This window comes from Leptodactylus fuscus, chromosome 2 (assembly GCF_031893055.1).
Source record: "Leptodactylus fuscus isolate aLepFus1 chromosome 2, aLepFus1.hap2, whole genome shotgun sequence".
Taxonomy (NCBI): domain Eukaryota; kingdom Metazoa; phylum Chordata; class Amphibia; order Anura; family Leptodactylidae; genus Leptodactylus; species Leptodactylus fuscus.
The window spans coordinates 50,951,017-50,962,230 of NC_134266.1; positions in this window are offsets into that span (position 1 = coordinate 50,951,017).

Genomic DNA, 11,214 nt, shown 5'->3' on the forward strand with positions numbered 1-11,214 from the left:
TAACAGATATTGGCTCCTTTATGTGAAACCTGCATCTCTTTATTCTTCTTGCTTCTCCATTGAGAGCTGCGCCCTGCTTCTCACTGTGTATGGGCTGTGTAATCAAAAGAAAATGAAGGAGGGAGGGGTCATGTTAGTTAATTTCGGTAATTATTAAACGTAGAAGCATGATTAATGTGTGTGTCCCAAATATGTATTCAGCTGATATCTCTGAAAAGAATAAAGCTAGAACATTAATCTTAATGTCATGTGAAAGATGAAAGTTTCTAGGTTTTATAATGCCTGATATGTATTTGAAGTGACCCTGTTCCCCCTACCTTTGGTCAGGAATCTGACTCAAATTCCTCCTCCAAAAAAATGCCTCACCATACAGTCCTATGGTGAGGTATTTTTAGGAGGAGGAATTTGAGTCAATTTCATGACCAAAAAACTCTTTAAACGCAGCCTTATTTTCCCTGTGTTACACACTTGCCTTCACACAGTGGGAAGCAGGGCTCAGTTCTTAAGAGAAGCAAGGGAAAGAGTAAAGACAAACAGGATTTCACAGAAATAAAATACAGAATGTATTAATGACTCAAATTGTGCCAGAATGTTTGATGGTTTAGTTTCAGGGTGCCTTCACACCGCTCCTTTAGACACATATACACGTGTCCGAGTGCGGCGCTTCAAAACAGAGCCCATTGATTTCAATGGGTGCCGATATATGCACGCTACCCATTGAAATCAATCGGAGGCTTTTTTACCTATTGATTTCAATGGGTAGCGCGCGTATATCGGCACCCATTGAAATCAATGGGCTCTGTTTTGAAGCGCCGTGCTCGGACACGTGTCTAAAGGAGCGGCGCGCTACGCTGTGTGAAGGCACCCTCACGTTAATTGCATTAGAGGAGTTTTCCCAGTAATAATTTGTATTCCCAGAGATTAGAAGAAATTTGTCACCAGACACTGACCTATTTTTCAGTTTATACGTTAAACATTTTTTATAGTGTTTTTTTTTTTTTTTTTTTTTTTTTTTTTTTTATATTTTCCATGTTGCTATCTATATTTGTGGTTTTTAAGTCAATCATGCAATTTTCATTCTGGTCACTATGTCTAATAATAGAGTGAGACTTTCTAATTATGTAGGGGTTTCTTTGCAGCAGTCGTGGGGAACCAGGGACGGAAAGTGAAGAGGAATCTGTGGCGGATGTCTGTCTCAAATTCCTCTTCATTTCTGCCATGTGAACTTAACTGAGCAGAGGAGAAGCTTAGGCAAGGTGACAGCACCATAATAATGTACTGACTTATGGGTGACTAGAGAGTTAAAAAAAAAAAAAAAAAAAATTACACTCAGAAAATGTGACAGAACTTGGTTTTTAATAAATTGAAAAAAAAAAAAAAGTGATCCATTTTCTTTAAGGGTAGAGCTGTCTGATGTCTCGTGAGAAACCGGACCTCTGACTATTGCATGTGAATGGGACAGCGGTGTGAATAAGTCACTGCTCCATCACTTCTGTGGGATTAAGGCCCAGTTCACATGTGTTCGGTATTCCATTTGGGAAGTCCCCCCTGAACAAAAACCTATCCACATAAAAATGCGGTTACCTAAGCAAAACCCATGGAGTCCGTGTGGTTTCTGCACGAAAAATGCGGAGTGAAAGTCCACTGTTCTGTATGTTCACATGGACGCTTAACCACTACCATACCCACAGAACAATGTGTCCTATGTATGTATGCGGCTTTACTGTGTTTTGTTTTTTTTGGGGGGGAATGGGGGTGTTTGTCATTTGTATGGAAAACCAGGTTGCTCTACTATATGTAATATTTGTTAGATGAGGCTTTTTATGCTGCAGATTCCCCCCCCCCTCCTCCTCATTAATGCTAATGGAGTAAACAGAGAAGAGCTGGAGGATATGCTGTGACTTACAAATAAATGTAAAGTTCTTGCCCCAAAAATGTTGAAGAGATTTTCCGACATCCTGTATTTTTGTTTTTTAGAAAAAAAAAATTCCTTCCAAAACGCCAATTATGCCTCCCTATTCCAATACTATGGGGTCATACTCGTCTGTTTCCTGGATCCTCTTGACACACAGGAATGACCATTCAGCCAATTGCTGTCTGTAGCAGTGACCTGCCCTGGGCTAGGTTCACATTTGCATTCACATTTCCGTTCGGGGGGTCCACTTGGGGTCCGCATTAAAAAAAAAAAAAAAAAAAAATCAGTTACCTTTAAGAAACCCATGTACCCCATAGACTATAATGGGGGGTCTGTGTGGTTTCCGCACGAATAATGCGGAAAGAAAAGCGCTTTCATGCGGGAGGGGAATGCAATCCCCAAACGCAAATGTGAACTGGGCCTAAGGCAGTGAGTGTATCAGGAGGGACCCACAAAAGGCTAGAATGGCAGCCAGATTTTATTTTATTTTTTGTTAATCCCAATTTTTATTTATTTTTTTTTAAATATTTAATTATGCCCAATATTGTGTTCACTATAAGGGCTAGTTCACACAGGGGCAAAGAGGTGGATTTCGCCTCAAAATCCGCCTCCATACAATGGTGGTCTGTGGCAGCAACCCCCGGGCTCGGCCCATTCATTTGAGCAACTCCGGAGGGGGAAACCACGACGGTCGTGGTAGGTGGGTTTTGACCCAAGAGTGATGCGGCTCCCTGCGTCACTCTCTGTGCCAAAATCTTCCCCCTTTGTGATTGAGCCCTTACATAACATCAGTGCTGGAGCAGCAGCAACACTGTGTGAACATGTCTTTGGGTTTTTTTTTTGTTTCTTTCCCATAGAAATTGGTGATCACTGTTTATGTTCCCATTATACTGTGACTTGCTGCATTGACGATAAGGGCAGACAAAGGTCTTCATTTAGTAGCCTTAAGGGTCCATTCACACAGAGTTTTTTTTGGCACTGAATCCGTGTCAGAATCCATGTGGGAAAAAACACCTCCCCATAGAGTTCTATGGGTTCTGCTAACTTTTTTTTTTTTTTTTTTTCCACTAGCAGGGAAAAAAAAAAAAGCTTTCTTCAGGTGGATTCCGCCTGCAAAAACCAACAGTTAATGGGAGGTGGAAAATCCACGTGGAATTGGCAAATTTCCTAATTCCTGACGTGGATTTTTTCCTTGCCAAAAAACTGTGTGATTGGATCCTCAGTGGTCCTTCACACTTGGATAAATGAAGACGAATTGATGTGGACCTTTTCCTTTTGTCTTTTTGTCTCTCCACAAAATGGATGGGCCTGGTTTGTTTTCAGCATGCCCAATCCTTCTGTCATAGAGAAGGTGATTAGCCCCAGAGAAAAAAAACTGAGCTTTGACTCTCACTAATATACGGTATCAATCCACATAAAATCTTGGACCGAGCATTGTAATGGTATTAAAAAGTAGCAGTTCCATTTAAAGGCAGAGAAACGGGATGAAATTGGCGTCATGTAGCCTCGGAGTTTACTGTTGCAGTATGGTGGATAGGATTTATTCATAGTCCATCCACATGCTGTGTTTATATAAAATAAAAAAAAATCTACAGCGACACAATTATTGTCATGGGTCTTACCTGCAGATTTCAACCTTTAGGGTCCATTCACAGGTAGGAAAATGACGCTGAATTTCACAGAAAAAAAAAAAAAGCCTCCCGTTGACTTCCATGGCTATCGGTAAAAGGAAGCTTTTTTTCAGCGTTGAAATTCCTGACCATTTCCTCCGCATGAATGCACCCTTATCATTGCAGAGGTTTAACACTATGGGAGAATTGCTGAGAAATCTGCAGGTGAGTTGCAACTACACCCCCCCCCCCCCCCCCCAAAAAAAAAACCTCCATTTCTGGTGTTTTTTTTGCTATGTATGGTGTAAGATTTCCACTTTCAATGGGGTAATATAAAATTTGTAATAATCAAACGTGAATTTTTTTTTTCCTTCTTTCTAATACACTTTTCCAAGTCCTGAATGGTTTTTCATCCTTACACATTGCATGTCTGTGGGGAAAAAAAAAACTGCAAAAAATGCTGTATATCTGCTGTGAGTGGAGTCTAATGCTTTTATATGGCAGCATGTGATTTCGGTTTAGTGGTCTTTTAAAAGGCCAGTAACACAGAGTTGTAGGCATCTAAAACAAGTCCTTATGTGTAAACCATGTAGTGTAGTTTTTTTCACCCCTTTTATTAGGTTTATCCAATCAGGGAGACATATTTGGGTAGACGATTGCTTCTGTCAACAAGTCTTAATTTGCCAAAAAAAAACAACTCATGACTGTGTTTTATTTGCTGACCAGGAACTTTTTTTTTTTTTTTTAAATGTTGTTACTCGGCCTTTTAATGCAGGAAATGTTTTATTGTCTGTGCAGTTTCACACCCCTAATACGAGATCGCTCGGCTGCGGTGATGTCACTTTTTCCTTTCGGTTTATGATGAGGTCTATACATCACACTGTTTGTACATCCTGTCCAGTATTATGTTCTAATTCAATAACTTGTTAATAAAACATTTCTCTGCAGTTAAATGAACATCATTTCCATATTGTTGCAGTATAAAATAATTTTGAGGTATTATCCTGTGTTTAAAAAAATAAAAAAAATGCTGAATTACCACCACAGCGCTACCTTTTGGGGCCAGTTTTGGTAATAGGTTCTGTGTCTGGGCCATTCCTTTTGCTTATCCGCATGAAATATGCAGGCTCTGCACATGCTGATCAGTTTACAATGAAGTCTATAGAGAGGTTAGGAGGAGAGACCTAAATATGATGCAGTCATTCATTGCTATATGGAGAAGCAATTATTATCCAGCCTTCTCCATATAGCAATGAATGCTGTAGATTGCATAACACTTAAGTCTCTCCTCCGAACCTCTCTATAGACTTCATTGTAAACTGATCAGCATGTGCAGAGTCTGCATATTTCATGCGGATAAGCAAAAGGAATGGCCCAAACAGACTCTGCACATGCTGATCAGTTTACAATGAAGTCTATAGAGAGGTTCGGAGGAGAGACTTAAGTGTTATGCAATCTACAGCATTCATTGCTATATGGAGAAGGCTGGATAATAATTGCTTCTCCATATAGCAATGAATGACTGCATCATATTTAGGTCTCTCCTCCTAACCTCTCTATAGAATTTATTGTAAACTGATCAGCAAGTGTAGAGTATGGATCAGAATCACTCCAATAAAAGTTACTTTTCTTTAGTGACGTATACAATGTTGTTCTCTTCACCTGCCCTATTGAATTCTGACATGATACAAGTATACTTATGCTTTACGGTAACCTCTGGTCTGTTATTATGGATTCTCTAGTGCAGATGTTTCCATTCCTGATATTTGCACAAAAATACTGATGCAGAATACTATATGACTGTGTCTGTTCTTATAGCTAAGCTTGGAAAGTATAATGAACTATATGTGACCCTCACTCTATTCCCTTTCATACTCCCATTTCCCCCCCCCCCCCAAAAAAAAAAAAAAAAAAATCACCCTACACACTTTAAGGCCAGGGCCCCACTGGCCAGAAACGCCGCAATTTGGCCGAGGCGGAAACTCCGCAGTAAAAATTGTGGCGTTTTACAGTACTTGTAAAGTGGACGGGATTCATGCGAACCCCATGCTCACTTTGCGGAAAAAATTGCAGCGTGGACACGCTGCGATTTCCAAAACTGGTGCAGTTTTGAAAATCGCAGCATGTCAATTATATCTACAGAAACACCGGCAGCTTTCTCATAGATATAATTGTAACAAAGTCTGTGGAAGAAAACTCTGTGAACTTTTTGTTGAAAGTGCTGCGGAAAGAACCCGCAGGGATTAGGGGGCACTGATCGGGAGATGAATGGTTCTCCAGGCTGTTGCTATAAAGAATTGACCAATAGGCAGGGGTGCAGACAGCTGGGGATTGGGCTGCTAGTTCAGTATCCTTGCACTAAATAATGGGAGATGCAGTGATACAAGAGATATTGCAAGAAATAGGATTCTTAACCCTTTCAAGTCACCTATTATTGGGGGGGGGGGAGATTGTTGATAAATGTGATTACTGTGACACAAGTCAATGTGAAGGGGGTCCTGAGTGTTTCTTACTGCAGTCATATCATGAGGAGTTGGAATAGAGCTGCACTTATACAGGTGGCTCCTCCATTCACTATACAGTATGTAGGGCTGATTTACAGATCGTGGAGCATGTTTTTTTTTTTTTTTTTTTAAATCTATTTCATAGATGATAAATAGAAATCAAAAAAGTCACTCCCTACACTTGGGACCCTTAATACATGTATCATCTTTCCTGTGGTTTGGCATTCATTTTAAAAAACAAACAAAAAAACCTCCAGCCGCCTCACCATTGAATGTCCCAGTATATAAAATCCAGTCCAAAGCCAGCAGTCACCTTTACAAAGGTGACAGAATGAGTCGCTGTAAACCTCTCACTGGATCCCTGCATATTCATATGTCACCACTGCAACAAGGCCGTTTACTATTACCTGTGAGGTGTGGTATTATAGATAAGTGGAAGTATATACGGAGTCTGTCGCCATGTGAGGAATCTCTGTGCAATTATCATCAGTGCAAAAACTGCCCTGCCAGGAGCTTCATGGAAATCTTATGTCACTGATCACAGATGTAAGCATTGAGTGAAGGGCTACAAGGCACTGCCACAACTGGACATCGGAGCAGCAGAGACGTACTCGGTGGAGTTGCATCTGGCTCAGCAGTACGGCAATATACACTTGAAAAAGGGCGCGAGGAAGCCAGAAATGCGTTGTGCAAGTTGCCAATAAAAGCCGTTATTTCTTCAATACGTCTGTGGAAGCGCAATTCACTTTTTTCCTGCCCTCACCAAGGTTTGGGGTTAGGTCCGTGTTGTATTCTATGGAGTTACAGATCCCACTTCTTTGTCATATGGTTGTGTTTGGTAAATGAAAGGTGAACTTTGCCTGCCTGACTTTTGCTTGGAGATGCTATGATGTTTTTCAGGGGTTGGTCAAGGCCCTATAGTTCCAGCAAAGTGAAATCTCAATGCTTCAGTATTCCAAGACATTTTGGGCAATTGTATATTTTGTGGGAACAGTTTGGAGATGGCCATTTTATGTTCCAGAATGTCTGTACCCCAGGGCACGAAGCAAGGTTGAAGCACGGTTGAGTGAATTTAGAGTGTAAGAGAAAATTCTCTTTTTCTGCCGCCATATTCACCCCCGGGATTGGCATTCTGTTGCGACTTTCCTCTGCTGATTAGACTTAGATTAATGGGCCTAAGTGGCAGGGACTCCTGAACTGCAGAATCCGTGGCAAGATCGATCAGGAAAGCTGTTTTTGTTTTTTTTTTTTTTTTTTTTTGCTGCCATCTCTGCCTCCCATTGAAACCAATAGAAGGCAAATTTGGAGTGGAATCTGCTGCAGATTCGGGAGTGTGTAAACGTATCCTCAGAACTTGACTGACCCCACATGGAGTCCTGACCTTAATCCCCTAAACACCTTTGAGATGAGTGAGAATGGAGCTAGGCCTTGTTCAACATCACTATCTGACCTCTGAATGCATCATTGATTTTTTAGGGTGCATTCACACGGAGTTACGTGCATTTTGTCCATTTAACATGTGTAACCAGTAGTGGGCGTGACCCTACACATTCTAACATTGTCCAGTCAATGCTGACTATTGCAGGCTTTAGAGAAACACCGCTTTGACCAAGTTGTCTATTTATTTATGCATTTATGAGAAGAAACAAGTAGTTACTAATACAGACATGTCAGTAACGGGGATAAATCCTCTTTAAGGGCCCGTTCACACGGGCACAGAGAGGGCAGATCCACGTCACAATCCGCCCCCTCACAATGGTGGTCTGTGGAGACCAACAGGCTACTTTTTTCCACTAGCAGCAAAATGAAGTGAGCTTCCCTTTCTCCATGCGGATTCTGCGGCTCGTTGAGATGTGGCGTCCGCCTCGCGGCAGCAACCTCCGGCGTCGGCTCATTCATTTGAGCCTACGTCGGAGGTAGAAGTCGTGGCAGGCAGATTATGACCCAAGAGTGACACGGTTTCCCACGTCCCACACAGAGGCCGCCTCAAAATCTGGTCCAAAAAACGGCTGGCGGCAACTGGATGCTGGTGCAGTGCATACAGTGCTCCGGCATCCAGTCGTGGCATTCTGCTCTGGATTAGATCCAAATGAATGGGCCTATTCCGGAGGCAGTGTCGCGCGGGTGACGTCCGTGGCTGTATCAGCCGCGGAATCCGTCTGAAGAAAGGGCAGGTCGCTTCTTTTTTCTGCCAGCAGGAACAAACTGCTCGTGGAAAAAGTAACCCATTGATTTCAGTGGAAGGCGGTTTTTTGAGCTGGATTCTGTGTCAAAATCCGGACCAAAAAACCCAGTGTGAACTTACCTTAACACTTGGGCCTTACAGTCCGTCCATATTAATGAGCTGATCTGAAAATTGTATACAAGGTATACGGACGGAAGCAGCGCTGCAGCAATTCATGTGAACGGGAGCAAAAGGACACATCCCCAGCACTACTGCTACAGTGAGGAACTATGGGGCACATTTATTAAGCTACTTGTGCCCTTTTTTTAGGTCTTTTTCTCCCCCTATGCTTCATTTCTGAAGCATTTGCACCTTTTTTTTTTCCAGATGTTACACTGTTCTCTCCATGGTCTAAATAGAGATCCTTTTCATGTTGTAAGAAGGGGAGGGGGGTGGCAGGTGGCGCAAATGCACTCCAGTCCATGGGCAGCATAAAAGAACCCATCAAGTTAGAAAGCATTACAAAGAGGCAATTGTTCAAATTTTGAACAAAAATGGGAAAAGTGCTCATGGCCAAACAAGGTGCATGTAAACTAGCTAACATATGCACAACATTTAACACGGAGCTGCGCCTACATCATAAATGAGCCCTACAGTAAAACGAGTCATAAAAAAAAAAGCTGCATCTGCAAAACATTTGGCCAATAAAGGAGCAGATGATAAATAACCCCCGATATCTCCCAACCACTTGAATAACTGCACAGCTGCTTCCAGCCGTATACCCTGCACACAGCCTGCTGCAGCCAGATCAGCTGATCGGTGCAGGATCTGGTGTCGGACTCCCCACCGATCAGATACTGATCACCTATCCACAAGAGAGGTCATTTGTATCCAATACACCATGGCTCTTGGACAACCCCTTTAAGTTTTGCTGTGTCTTCTAGGTTTGGTATCACTTGACTTGACATCTCAAGGAAGTGCAGTCAGCCTTCTAACAGCATGAAGGTCACCAGTCTTATCCATGTTAGTCATAACAGAGAGGAATAGATCTGCTCCTTACTTCTCAGCCTCTCTCCTTATCTAATGTTCTATTGTTTGTCCTTCACCTTACTAGCACTTGTGGTACTTGGGTGTTCTGAAGTGTGTGTGGAACTAATCCTGTAAGCAATGAGAAATTCCAAGTGACAAGCCATGTGTACTGATGTGTCCACCAACAACAAGAGAAATATCTACTGTAAAAAATATATAGGGGTAGGATTACAGTAAATTATACTGACTTTTATTTCACTTTTCAAATATTATGGTTGGTTTTTATTCTCATTCAATTTTGGATTCTATTATCGTTCATTTCTCAGGTCACAACCAGCATAGTGTTTTCTTGCCAACCAGTCCTGTCATTCAAATTTTCTGTGTCATTTTGTATGATATGAGGAGTCGCTTGTAGCTTTACTGTACAGTAGTTTTTATGTTTTTATTCCCCCGGGTCTCTGATTATTATACTCTGGGGTCTGAAAAGCTGGCGACATGGATTAAAATATACAATTATAAAATAAAAACATTAGGAGCAGAGAATGGCTTCATGAATAAGGAGAACTGGCATCCACAACAATCACCGGAGAATTTCACATCTGAAGCAATGCAAACATTCAGATGTAATGGTTTTTGCTCGGAGCAGAACAATGCGCCTTGGAATAACGTGTTCTTTATTTGCACGCCGCGTTCTGTTTGATCAAGGATGTTTTACTGAAATCATTAATCAGAAGGGAAAACTTTCCAAGTTTCTATGAAACATTTAATAATCCGATTTTACTTTGTTCTTGTCTTTATTCTGAGAGCCAATATCTCTCCTGTCAGTCTTGTGCAGGTGTGGTAGATCTGGCAGCAGAGGCGTGCGTGGCTCACGATACATTTGGCAGAGTGACACAAAGCCCGTGCCTCGCAGTGCATGCTAGTACTTGTGGGCTTGCTGCAGGGATTATTGCTAGGCCTATTTTCTCTGTATATTAACAGATCGTATGGTTTACTTATAACATATATAAATACTGTCATGATATTTGGGAAGCCTTTGCAGCATGCTATCACTACCATTAGGCATTACACTTGTGTAAGTGTTAGTTGTTATATTCTGTCCATCTCGTATAACTGTGTGTGCATATTAGTTGCCTGTGAGTTCCTGGCAAGGGAAAAGAAAAGTGAGGGTTCATATTTCTTTTTTTTTTTATTACAGTGCTGCACAAGGGTTAATAATACAAAGCACCTAAATCTTTCCATTGTTTTCACGTATGACCTTTGTCACTGACATCCGCTGTTTTCTCAACCCATTGTCCCATCATCTAGATAGGAGGTTTAGCAGCCCCCTGGAGAAAAAGAAAATTGGAATTTTGCTTACAAATCAGTTATTCTATTTTAAAACAAAAAATTTTCAAGTGTCAGCGAATGTGATTTTCAGGAATTCATCATGTATGTTAATTTTTAAGGAATGTAGAACAAACCGAATGCATTATAGTAGCAAATGATAGTATACAGTATTTTCAGAGCTCTGCAAAATTATGTTGACTGTGGGCAAAAATATAATGTGAAACTCATATCAAAGGAACCAATACCAGTCACAAATCTCATAATAACCGTGACAGACATAACACCCAATAGAGTCAACAACCTTGACAATGGTGTACACCAGAATAATCAAGCGGAAGTTCCTCTTCTCCTAGTCCTCTTAATGCTCTGATATAGTAGGAGTATTTTAGAGTAGATAGGTTGGATGAAGACACAGATCCATCACATTCAATTTATAACCCTCTGTTGATACAGAGGAAGGCAGAAAAAAAAACAAGCTCCATGTAGACATTTCAATCTTAAAGTGAGGGCTGTGAGCAATGCTGCACTGAAAAGTATGACAGCTGAAAGTAGGCTAACACACATTGAGAATCGTAACACTAGTCCATCTTTGTATTCTCTAGTCTATGTCACTACCACTGATTATAGCTTACTTTGAGTCAGAATTTTACTCCAAGATTTTGA